Source organism: Neolamprologus brichardi, chromosome 3, assembly GCF_056152115.1.
Source record: "Neolamprologus brichardi isolate AB-2024 chromosome 3, ASM5615211v1, whole genome shotgun sequence".
Taxonomy (NCBI): Eukaryota; Metazoa; Chordata; class Actinopteri; order Cichliformes; family Cichlidae; genus Neolamprologus; species Neolamprologus brichardi.
In genome coordinates, this window is record NC_142106.1 from 32,977,307 (window position 1) to 32,991,196 (window position 13,890).

At 39.8% G+C, this 13,890-nt stretch overlaps 1 pseudogene; it reads right to left on the reverse strand.

The window, feature by feature from the left end:
- Positions 1-488: 488 nt before the first annotated feature.
- Positions 489-11,418, reverse strand: LOC118453423 (uncharacterized; annotated as a pseudogene).
- Positions 11,419-13,890: the final 2,472 nt, after the last annotated feature.

Below are 13,890 nucleotides of genomic sequence, written 5' to 3' on the forward strand. Positions count from 1 at the left end.
TCCCATAAAAAAATGAGCAAACAGCAGTAGCAGATGTCCTGACTGGGTTCTATGAGTAACCTAACAATAATGAAAATATCAGCATTTTAACTCAGTTACTGTATTTTCATTTCATTTGTACCATTAAAAAAATAATGTACCATAAAGGATCACATTTTACATGACAGTGTTAGACTTACAGGACCTAAGGAATAAAATGGCTGAAAGAAAGAAAAATACACAGGATTTAATATGGTTTTGCAGTGTTTTCTTCCCAGAGATGCGTTTTTATTTACATTTCTATATTAACTTTTATTAAAAATAGCAAGGTTTTATTAAAAGAGAAGTTTGCTCGGAACAGTTTAGAGGAAACAAGAGCAGTCCTCACGTACTTAGGAAGTACTTAGGAATATAAACAAAAATGTGTGTTAAGGAGATGACACAGGTTATATATGTAACTAACCAGAGGACAGCATGTGCTTACACACAGTGTTTAAGTTTCTTTCCCATTATTTCTTGTGCCAAACAGGTATAGAGGTCTGTCTGGGGGCAAGAATGCACACAGTTTTTAAACATTCAACAGGCTTCTTCAGACACACAAAGCAAAACCTCAAATTGCATCGAGGGCAAACAACCGATTTACAAAGTATCTTGCTGCGCTCCAACAGTAACCCACAAGTGGGACAGGCACGAACTGAGGGACACACACGGACACCATGATATGAATTAAATGTCATATCTGGGCATTTTTCTAATGTGTCTAGTGACGGGTTGCAGGAGCCATCGTTTTCACAGTGGTCTTTTCGAGGCCGTGCACCCTTCCACTCCCTCAAACACTGCCAGCAGAATTCAAACGGCCGTCCTTTTACTGCTGTGCACACTTTACAGAGGACATTCAAATCACAGCAGATCCACATCCAGGACACTACATCGAGACGGATGTGGGACAATATTTAATACCTGATGAAATGTCTAATTACAATTCTACATTTACAGTAAACATCATATTAAAATGAAACTCTTACCAACTTAGTCGTAATTGTCTGCCTGGCAACGTTAAATGCCATGGTTTTTTGAAAGTACCTCTTTTCTTGAGGGTCCAGCAGAGCCATTTTACAAACCTCTGCAAAAGTCCACTCAGCACCACAACCAGACCCACCACACACAAACCTGGTTTAACCCTTTATTAAATATGGAGAGGTGAGAGAATTATTAGACTCACATGTTGGAAACAAAACACCAAACAAGTTGATAAGTTGTTTGTTTTCCCCTGTAAGTTAGATTAAAAATCGTAAATAGTGAAATATTTCATAAAACATCAGAACTGTATTGCTATATGTGGTAATTATTTGATGAAACACACACATGATTATCACAGCTGTAACAGAAAAGCTGTAATTTCAAGCTTCACTGAAGCCTCACAGAGGGCAGATCAGTCAGCCAGCATGCACAGTCCCAATATTGAAAAAGAAATGTGTGATGTATTACAGGTTTAATTGCAGAGGCAATTTAACTTTAAAGGATTTAAATTCAACAACTTAAAACAGAGAAGACAGGAGCTGAAAAATTATGTCCTTTTTATTTATTTCCATGATTACACAGCATAATTTCATTAACTTACAGAGCAGTGTGGCGATCGTGACTCAAGAGTTGGGAGTTTGTCTTGTAATCGGAAGGTTGCCGGTTCGAGCCCCGGCTTGGACAGTCTCGGTTGATGCGTCCTTGGGCAAAACACTTCACCCATTGCCTACTGGTGGTGGTCAGAGGGCCCGGTGGCGCCAGTGTCCGGCAGCCTCGCCTCTGTCAGTGCGCCCCAGGGCAGCTGTGGCTACAATGTAGCTTACCATCACCAGTGTGTGAATGGGTGGATGACTGATTGTGTAAAGCGCTTTGGGGTCCTTAGGGACTAGTAAAGCGCTATACAAATACTGACCATTTAGAAGCGTAGCTTCTTTCTCTCTTTTTCTTTACATGACAGTAAAAGTCACAATCCAATTCATTACAAAAAATAACGATGATATAATTGCCACTGTTTTCAAATGTCTTTATTTATTCATGTTCATGTAACATTGTCCTGTTAAAAATCAATGCAACCCTGCCAACCCTTGTTATTTATTTATATATGTCTGCTTGTTTATTTTAACAAAGCCAACCTTTAGTGGCCTACCTGGTCCAACAACCTGCGAGGTGAGGGAGGTCGGGGTCACAGCTGTCCTGTGACCACAGGACATCTGAGCTCTGAGAGATTTGAAGCCTTCATACAAAACTGAGAACAATCACACAGAAGTAAAAAACATCAATGTCACAGGAATAAATGCCGATGCGTTTTGTTTGACCTTGGTTCATGTGAATACAGGTAAAATAATGTATCATAATGTATCACTTAACCAGCACTAAGGGGGAGAGCAGAACATTCATGCTTGGAAAACAAGCACCTAAGTTTACAATGGTTAACTGATTATCTTGGAATCATAGGCCTTCATCATGGTCATCTGAGACAAAAGGCCCGGGTGCCTGGTGATAGGTCTAGAGGCCTGGGGCAAAAAGTAACACCACCTACATCAGGAAGAGGTTGAAGGAGGTGTGGACAAACGGGGAATGAGCAGAGCTGTAGGACTGTGGGAGCATGGAAAAATAGATGTTTTGGCTAAACTGGTAAACAATATCATCTTGAGAAAGAGTGAGACCCCTTTCTTCCCCTTTAGAAGAGGTTCCTTGGATCATCTTCTCAGCAGCTGCCCACAGCCTCTCCACGATGGCTGCTATCTGTGGCACCACGACCAGGTGCTGAATGCAGTGTGTTACGACCCGGCTCAAAGCCGCAACATAAAAAAGGAGACAAATACCAGAGTACGGGTGAGAAGAGGTTTTGTCTTAAAATGGAATATCAGGTCAGCTAAAATGGCTGGTGCCACCAAGGCAAAGACAAGTGAGCTCCCCGGGAAGCTTGCCTCAGGTATGCTTTTATCCACACCTGACTAGGTGTGGCCAATTAGCACCAGCTGAACACACTGAGCAGATTAGAGGCTGCAGAGGGACGTAACAAGTGGCAAAGAGCTTAGCCTCATCTCACAGTCTCATGCTGTGTCCCAATTCGGGGTATGCACGCTTGAAGTACGCACACTACGCGTACTACGTACGGTGCGTACTATAAGTACGAGAAGTGCGGAAGTGAGAGGCTTGTGAAATGGGACGGTATATGCTTCGTCGCGCTGTTCAGGTTGCCTAGCAACCATGATACTAACCGCGAGACACGTTACATACAGCTTTGTTTGACAGAAATGAAGGAGAAAATTGTTTTGTTGGTCAATCATTTTTGTCATGACATCACTTTGATTAGTTGAGTATCTGAGGCTGAGACCACAGGACTGTAAAACATGATTCAAGGGCTTCATTTCTGTACTGAACAGTCATTTAAGATTAGCTACTAAATAATAATTAGTTAATGTTGTTCATGAGACTAAAGTCATCTCACTATGGTAATGTAAATATAATATGGCCAATATTATAGTATTGTCAGATTATTATGATATATATATATATATATATATATATATATATATATATATATATATCACTGACTGTCAGCTTGTTGTGTTTGTGGATATATGACTGACTTTAATTATCCATAAAATCATCAGATTCTCTGTAAGATTAAGGTCGACTATATGTATATTTAGAAGTAGAGGCTTTAAAACCAAGTTAATGCTGAAAGTACAAACATCACTAGTGTCACATAACTTTGCCGACATGTGGCCAACAGCAATGTTTTAATGTTCTTCGTTATTAAACATTCGCACATGAATAAGTGACGTCATATTCAGTACTTACTTTTGACAGTTCACTTTTCGGCCGCTCCCTTCTGCCGTATTTTGCGGCAAAATTATCCACACCCACCGCCGCGCTATGAATTGTGGGATATATGGGACCACGAAGCGTGCACCGGACCACGCTTGATATTTGGGGAAATCGACGGCGCATTTGGAGTATGCATTTCAAGTACACTTCGAATTGGGACAGCCGTCTTCGTGTGGCGGTGACGTAACCGCACTTAAAATGCATACTTCAAGCGTGCATACCCCGAATTGGGACACAGCATCAGACTGGCTTTTCTGAGACAAGTATTATATATCATATATCGTAAGTTGGATTTGGGGAAACAGAAATTACTAAAATATTTGCCTCAGCGCAATTCATGCTGTGATTTACATGCAAATAAGTTAACTATGATTTTAAAACGATTTAAACAGAGTGAAAAATATACTGATATCCTGGAATCACACCAACAACTAGAATTTAAGGAAACCTCTAAACAGCTAAACTTTAATCAGATTAAGAGTTAAATATTTTTATATTGTCCAATGAAATGAAAAACAAAGAATGGAAACAGGTTTACCTGCACTCCCCAACCCAACACCACAAAGTGGTGAAGCCTTCTCCTACTGAGACTGTATGAGTAACCTAACAATAATGAAAATATCTGTATTTTAACTCAGTTACTGTATTAATTTAGCTGTCCATTTCTACCATTTTTAAATAATGTATAATGAAATATCACATTTTACATGACAGTGTTCACTTACAGGATCTAAGGAATAAATAAAAATCCACAGGATTTCATTGAACAGTGTTTTGCTGGCGTTTCTTCCCCACAGATATATTTTTATTTACATTTACACATTGACGTTGATTAAACATAACTACTTTTAAAAAAACATATTCTCTAAACAACTTATCATCATGTAGCTAGGACTACAAACAAAATGTGTGGAAATGAGACGTCACAGGAGAGAGGTCGGGGTCACAGCGTGACCACAGGACATCTGAGCTCTGAGAGATTTGAAGCCTTCACACAAAACTGAGAATAATCACACACAAGCAAACAATCAGTGTTACACGTGAATAAATGCTGATGAGTTTTATTTAACATTAGTTAGTGTGAATATGGGTAAAACTGTTTTCTTTTATTTTTATCATTATTTATATTTTGGATTTGAATTTGTTGGGCATCACTTTGAAAAGTGCCCACGTGATACTTACAGTCCAAATCATCTTCTCCATCAACAAATTTAAGTGTTTGGTCACAATGGTCGTAACACTTCTCCTGTTTTGTTGGCAGGCTTGGTGGCGTCACACTGCGAAACAAAAAAAAAAACGAGATCAAAATGAACACTTCCGGTTTCACTTCAAAAAAAGAGAGTATGTGAGCTGCAGTGTTGCAGCTCACGTTTTTTCTTAACATAGAGTTTTTGATCAGCGGCTTCATGTTTCAGTATCACTGTGATGTCAGACTGTGACACTGATGTCACACAGTTTGTTTTTAACATAAAGTTTGTGATCAGCGGCGGTCCTAGCCTGTTTGGCGCCCTGGGCGAACACTCCAATTTCCTTAGGGATTAATAAAGTATTCTGATTGTTTCAGGATGATCTGCCATTATCCAATGACACATCTGCTTACCTGTATCTTTTGCTCGTTTTGCCTCCTCTTCTTTTTCTCTTTTTTCTAAACTGAGGACCTGATGGCTTTGAACTTTTCTTGTTCATCTTGGTTTTAACTTTGCACTCCAGTATAAACACCCATCCTGAGAATCACCACAACATAACCTAATAGACCTACACCTTAGTTCACAAATTCACTTTCTGGGATTTCGCACAACCCAGGATTCAAATCATGAATACATAATGGGCTTGGATTTACAACATTATGAATGAAATGTGCTCTAATTGGAAGCAGCCGGGGCCCCTTCCCTTTCGACAGGTTGTGTGTGAGACTTTAAATCACCAAACTATAAAATATACATTTTCAATTGTTATTGATCCCTTTACCCCTAGTCCTAAAGTGTATATTTATTTTCTTACTCTTCTTATATTGATTGTTTGTTTACTTGCACTGCTGGAGCCTCGTTGTCTCGTCTCTCTATAAACTGGACTGTATGTAGCGGAGATGACAATAAAGTTTACTTTGACTTCAGCAGCGAGCAGGCGCACCGAGGGCTCTCGCGCTCACTTTTCGCGTATAGAATTTCGAAAAAACATCGGTGCAAATTATAAGTCTGTATCATGATGTCTGGTGTTTTCATGTTTGTTGGTTTTTTATTATTTTGTTTTATTTTGCGAGTTGGTTATTAGATGCTGCTCCAGCCAGCCAGCGAATCCCCCGCCGCCCCGCCCTCTCCTCCCTGTGCCGCAAGCAGCAGGCGCACCTCGCAAACGGAGGGCGCCCTTACTCCCAGCAAATGGGCGATAGAAAACTGATCGGTGCCTATGCCGGGGATGGCAAGCAATTTTTAATTTTTTTTATTATTATTATTTTGCCGATGCCCGTGATGCCGCCCCCCACCACGATGCCGCCCCGGGTAACCGCCCGTGTCGCCCGTATCAAAAACCGCTACTGAGTATCACTGTAATGTCAGACTGTGACACTGAACGATCACATCGCGAAGTGTACAACAATAGAAAAAGTCAGTGAAATCAGAGCAGCAGATGTAACACACACAACAGTGAGTGAATTGACCCTGTGCACGAGAAAATGCTAACTTCCTGGTTTGAGACCGGATGTGGGGTTGTACATTTCCGGTAGCTTTACTTTGCGGTCAATCGCTACTGCAAAGATATACTCCAAAATTGATGTCCTAAACTCGAAAACGGAAAGATCGCGTTAAGTTACAAAGAGCAGAAGGTGGGAACACTCACCACTGTTGTGTCATAAAAATCTAATGATCAATTTTGACGTTTAAAGAGTTTAAATCGATCAGTTGTTTACATCACTCAACACAAGCAGACCTGCATTACTGCATGCAGAAGACACATCGTCCACATTCAGAAGCACATCTCTGTATAGTGACTGGTCTTATGATTTAAACAGGCAAATGTTCAGCATTCAAACTACAGGTGAAGAATAGTCAAACCAGATGTTTCCCCGTTATGTCGAGATCAGCTAGTCAAGTACACACCCGCACAGCACGTTAACAAACCATGAAAAAAGCCACACAAAAAATGAACGATTGCTGGTAAGGGTTTCTATACATTAGTATTTACGAAGGGTATGTTGTGACTTACCTTCAAAATTACAGGGGTCCCTCGCTATAACGCGGTTCACCTTTCACCTCGCTGTTTCGCAGATTTTTTTAGTTTTTTGTTGCATGCTTTTTTTATGTCCTGCGTCCTGATCGCTGCAGACGATCTCCTCCGTGATGTCTCTCCTGTACAGTACAGAATCGCTGCATCGATGCTAGCAGTGTGACTCTGAAGTGCAGTGCTGTATGTCCACGATGTCCACGAAACGTTTTGCACCGTCAAAAAATAAAATTGGCTACTTGATTTCACCTATCACTGGTTATTTTTAGAACATAACACCCGCGATAAACGAGGGACAGCTGAGAAATATAACATTTGAATCCATTTTCTCTTTTGCTTTGAGGCGCGGGGAAAAAATATCGACAAGTCGATGAACATCATTTACAGATATATTGGGTAAATGCCCAAGACATCTATAGAAGTGTAAATCGCCGCTTGATTTATTAATTTGCTTAACTTGTTTTGGACCGTAAACAGGGCGCGAATAGGAAACCGGAAACAAAGCTCCCCACAGGAGTTTCCGCACCGGAAGTAGCATATGCTAACGTGCACATAGTCAATACGCCTCCCCACCCCTTTATTTTCACCCTCCTTCGTCTCTTCTTCTCTCTTGTTGCTGATGCTGCTGTGGACAGTGAAGAAGAAGCAGCCCTGCATGTAACACGTGGGTCCATTTGACACATTTGTCACAGCTAATTTTAGTTCATTTTCTTTTTAGGTGTCAGCTTTTCAGCTCCACCTTTTCGCCAATTTTTTCCACACTAAACTCTGTTCTACAAGGTGCACCAGCGCAGATAGGGGAGGTTCTGTTTGCATAAAGAGATCTTATCGGACAATACACTGTCGATAATGAAAATGAGCGAATCGGCACACAGAGCAAATTCCCGGTATATTCCCGGATTACCACTCTAGCCCTGGGTCCACATTAAATAATACATTAAATTTGTAATTATTATTGTTCAGGTTTAGAATCAAGTCAAAATTTCGAGATTAAACTCGAAATGCTTTTCAAGGAAAATAGTAAAAAAAAAATGTTTCAAGTCAAACCACTGCCCCACGGCTTCTATATACTCTACAAAATGCCTGGTGTAGATGGGTTAGTTAAACAACTTAATCATGTGCTTTATTGTGTCTTGTGATATAGTATACACCCTCTTTAATGCATGAGGGTGTCACCATCGATATCCTTGCATTTGTCCACTGCAGCTATTTTCTTTTGCACAAATCTTCCAAATTTGTTTGCTCTGTCTTTCTGACCAGCTGATACAGCTTTCTTCACGGGTGCTTTAATTTACAAATGTGCCTGCTAGAAAAAAAAAAAAATGCTACTTCCCATTGGAGGGACATTCAACAACCTTTCCCTGTCTTTAAGTGATGACCGATGAACCCTGCTTCCAGGTCCAAACTATTTGTTTATTAAGGCTGTTGTCTTTTTAACATTTTTTTAATGCTTTGTATCTAGTTCTATTTTATCTGAACAAGCCTCTAAGAAAAGACAGTGATCACTGTCGGCCTCTCTCAGTTTTTATCACCACTTGTCATTTTAAAGCTGGTTTTTAAAACCTTACAATGTAACTATACAGCCCAGCCCATGCAGCAGTATGTTCACTGTGGATAAATTATCTCAGTTGTTCTCCTGACTGAAGTTTGGTCTGTTTACAGCATTCTGCCATACGATTGCATTTGTCCCTAACTATCGAGAAACCTCATCTTTACTTTATAGAGTGGAAAAAAGTTAGCGTTCATCCTCCAGCTTCACTGTGCCAATGTGTTTATATTATGCTAACCTTAGCTGTGTAGCTAGCCACCATGTAGCACATCATTGTATACAAGCTAGCCGAACTTCAGTAACCCTACAAACATCACTGCTTTTTAGTTTTCTGTCTTCATTTATGTTGGAAGATCCAGCATTTGCTCTAGCACCATAACAGCAGTAGAAATGACTGTGAGAGAAGCAATTCGGCAGACTCCCCACACAAGATTTCTCTGATACAGTCTACTTCAGCATGCATCCTCACTACTAATCTTCGAGTGGATGCCTGAAACATGCTCAGAAGATCGGTCTTTCCAACATTCTTCTTTGTGAAATTATTTTAGAGGTTAGGTTATATGTGAGATAGGACACATTATTTAAGGTTTAGTATTCTTGAACTGGTTGAAATTGACCTTTGGTAATAGAAAACTAGGTTTCTAAAATTAGCTCCCCAGGTATGCTGCTGTTTTGGAAATGATGTCATGGGTAGTCAGAGCCACTCACTTGTCACATGACTGCATCAGGATGCTCATTAGATGTCACTTGAATGCACCTTGATCCTAACTCTGATTGTAAAAGCTGCCAGTCACGAAAGGATGTCAGAAAAAAAATCTTTTCAAAAAATTAGGTCAAATATTTACTTATATTGCTAAAATCTATAGATTTAGTTTGTTTTTCATTGTTTTTGGTGTCAGCTTCAGTTTGTTTTGTGCTGAAGTATGTGCTCAGGCAGGCTGTGGTAAAGAACCATAGAAAACTCAAATTGTATCCCACTGCTTCCACTAGTATAATGCCAGGACCTTTGTTAAACTGGTCTGCAATATGATACCAAAAATAAGTATTATTCAAACAGTGAAATGCTGAAGCACTTGAAATTTATTTATTTATTATTATTTATTTAGAATTACCAAAACATCCTTGTTAAAATTTTACTCTCTCCAATAACCAGTCTGCAGTTTACAGTGTTCCCCTTCCTCGAAGAACCTAAGCACTACAAGTGATTACACAAAATTATCCTACACCACAGCACACCGAAAAAGCACACTACACAGACATGAAAGCTCAACCGTGGAAATCACAAGAATAAAGAGGCCACATCCTGGCCAATAACATTAATTGAGAGAAGGCCCCTTAAAATTTAACGGTTAATGAGCCTGTATTGCCAGATCAATGTCACTGAAACAAAACAGAAAAGCCAATTAGATACTAAACAAGATGGATAACTTAACTCACCTGATCTTCGACAAGGCTCCACCCCCGGGTCTGGATACTGGAACCCGTACAGCAACACGGGAAACGCTCACCTACCTGGCTCTCTTCACTGTCGGCAACGCTAAAGGTTGTAAAATTAATTTAAAATCCTCTGAGTTTGATCAAAGTTTTGAACAGCTGTAAAACAGGATGTTTCAGTTCAAGAGTTGTTTTCAATAAATTGCATTCTCAAAAAAATGTTTTGTCTCACTCCCATTTCTTCTTGTTGCATGTTGAAGCTCTTCTTGGAAAGATAGAACAAAATTAGATTTATTGCCATTTTCAAGTGGTCTTAAACTTTTGATCAGGGCTGTTTAAATTTATAGTTCACGAAGTATGTAAAAAAACCTACTTTTGCTACTTCCACGAGGTGGGGCTGTGCACCAAATGATACGTGAACTGCTTTTACAAAAGACACATACCCTCACCAGACATTTTATTAGCTACACCTTGCTAATAAGGATTGAACTCTCTTTTGTCTTCAGAACTTCAGACGTCATTTGAGTGCAGTGAACTCATCGTTCAGCATTTGATGAAAGAACACTTTGCACTTGTTGTTCTTCAGGGTGAAAATACTGAGGCTCTTTTACAGCCAGTAAAGTTGAACGCTGAGAAAGCGATGAACTCCTAGAACCAAATAATGACCCAAAGCAGCCATTAGACTTCAGTATAAACTACACCAAATGAAAACATTTGCTAAAGCTCACAGTACTTTTCAATATCAGTGAAAATCTGTGGGAAGATCTTAAAAAAAACTGTTATTCCTTTAATGCAGGGGTGGGCAACTCCAGGCCTCGAGGCCCAGTGTCCTGCAGGTTTTAGATATCACCCTGGGTCAGCACACCTGAATCAAAAGATGAGTTCATTGCCAGGCCTCTGGAGAAATTCAAGACATGTTGAGGAGGTACTCGCCGGTCTCTCTGTCAGCAGATTCTCCGTCCCTCTCCTTTCCCCCTCCTTTCCCTGTCCTTTCAGTTTTCCCAGGATTGATTCCAATTGTTTCATTTGGATTTCATCTGTTATACATTCACCTGTCTGAATGAACAGTAGACACCGAACCTGCCCTCTGAACACACCAGGGAATGCCCCTAAGATTTTTTTTATTCACTCTTTGTTACTTTCGATTTCTCTCCATCAGTTATTAGAAGTCATGTGACTTCAGATTAGCAGTCGTGATCATTTGTGATCATGTGTTAGCAATACTGAGAGTCAAGGTTTGTTTATTTACTTTATAATCCATGGGTTATATTGCACCATGTAGTCAAAGTTGAGGAAAGTACCCGATCTTTGGATCAATGACTCTGGGTTGGATTATCTTACTTGGAGAGTTTGTGGGCTTCATGTGTTGCTTTTGCCATTGTGGTGTTCTGAATGTGCATCAAACTGGATGTCAAAATGTTTTACTTTTTATATGGTTTTACAAAAGGACTGATGAATTCACTCATAGCCGTCATTTGATACAACAAATCGGTGAAGCAGCAACAAAACCAAAACAAACATTGTTGTGGTTGCATACGAGACTGTTGAGGGTGTGTTAGGTAGTTTCCAGTTTTCATCTGAATGACAACATTAAAATTTAATAAGGAGATTTATTTCTACAATGAATTACCAGGCATTGTGATCATTACTGCTATAGGGCAACTTCAAGCTGGTGCTGTGCAAAACCAAGCTGCAGCAGTATTTGGTGTAAGCACTAGTACCATCTCCAAATTGAAGGCCAAGTATAACAGGGAATGTCAGAGACCAACCCCAAAGTGGGCACATTTCCTCTCCCTGTCAGCATTTACAATCTTTAGGCAGTCTGCTACAGATTCGCAGTCAAGGTTTTCAAGAGGATCTGGCATACGGTTCTCTACACATTCAGTCACTGCCCTGCACTGTTTGTATTGTTATCAGCAAGATGCACTGGAACCAGAACATGCTGGAACGTTATGTTCTGCAATGAATCCAGATTCTGCCTATAGCAGCTGGATCATAGGGTCAAAGTGTGGAGTTTGGCATTGGCTCAGGAGATTTGATGCTGAACTCTGCTGCTCAACCCACAAATCTACTTTCCTTTCTTTTCAAGAAGCATTGTTACAAACATATATTAAACGTGCTGTTTGCTTGCATGTTTAACTTCAGGGATGTTTTTTATTTCAAAATTAAAATAATTATTGTAATGAACTGCATGTCTTATATATTTAATTTTGATTAAACATGTTAAAATTAATTTTGTTTTTTCATACTCCGATGGATGCATCGGAGAGCAACTTAGGGTTAACATCTTGCCCAAGGATATTTGGCATGCAGACTAGGAGAAGACATGACTTGCTCTACCTTCTGAGCTACATCCACCCCAATAATAAATATTTATTTGCATAAATTGTAATAAATCAAGAAGATACTTAAAAATGGTATTAAGGGTCTCCCTGGCAGCATTGAACACCATGGTTTTTTGAAAGTACTCCATTTCTTCAGGGGTCAGAGGAGCCATTTTACCAAACTCTGCAAAAGGCCACTCAATGTTACAACCAGACCTGCCACATACAAATCTGCTTTGCACACCCCTGTGAAACAATACCCCAGACCAGCGGTCCCCAACCTTTTTTGCACTACGGACCAATTTATGTCCGACAATATTTTCGCAGACTGGCCTTTTAAGGTGTCGCGTATAAATACAACAAAATAAAACCAGTACCGGTACCATAAAAAAGAAGATTTATTCCTAACACATGAGAAAAGACCCAGGGAAACCGAGTTAACGATAAAAACAATTTAAAAAATAACAATAAAACCCCCGAAAACCATAAATTTCACACCCGAGCCTCAACTCTCACTGCCCGGTAGCCCAGGGGTTGGGGACCACTGCCCCAGACCCAGGACATGCTAGATAAATGATGTCTATCAGCTGCCTTGGGAACAACTTAGTGTATTCCAGAAGACCTGGAGCAGGTGGCCAAGGAGATGGAGGTGTGGACATCATCACATTGACTACTGGTCCCAGCATTCCAGAAAACTGATACATGGATAAAACGTGATACCAGCATGAGCAATCCCAGTGCTTGAAACAAAAGGTAAATAATCTGAAAAACAAAGAAAAACAACAACACAAAAAATTCCTCTACTAATTGTGGAAAAATTTCAGAATAATTCACCAGTGTAAAACTGTGACAACTGAATATCTCATCATGTGCAGTATCATCAACACATCCAAGTAATCTGGAGAGATCTTGGTATGCAAGGGACAAGGTCCAAAATCAAAACTGGATGCTTGTCATCTTTGGACTGTCAGACAGCACTGAATTAAAAACAGAAAAGATTCTGCCATAGAAATCATTGCATGGGATCAGGAACGCATCCAGGGATTCACCGCACCATCCACAAATACAAGTTAACCTCTTAAGCCCCAATGCCCCCTGATATAAAGCGCCTTGAGGCGACTTTTGTTGTGATTTGGCACTATATAAATAAAATTGAATTGAATTGATATTGAATTGAATTGATACGGGGGCAAAAGGCAGGAGATCAGGTAGGTTAAAGCTCTGTCATACAGATATGACTCCTTACGTGAACATGATTCAGAAATGCTGCCGTTTTCTTGGCAAGACAATGCTAAACTGCAACAGCCTGGCTTCATAGTAGAAGAGTGTGGACGCTGCTTGTGTTGTTTTAAAAGTCCTTACTTTTCTCATTTATAAACTGCTTCTCTTGTCTTAAGAACTGAAAGTATTTTAGACTTTAGCACTTTATCTCTTTCATGTCCATGACCAATTTATAATCCCACGTTAACTTATTTTATTGGTAATAAAAATTTAATTAACAGTTAAAAATTGATACCACATCACAAA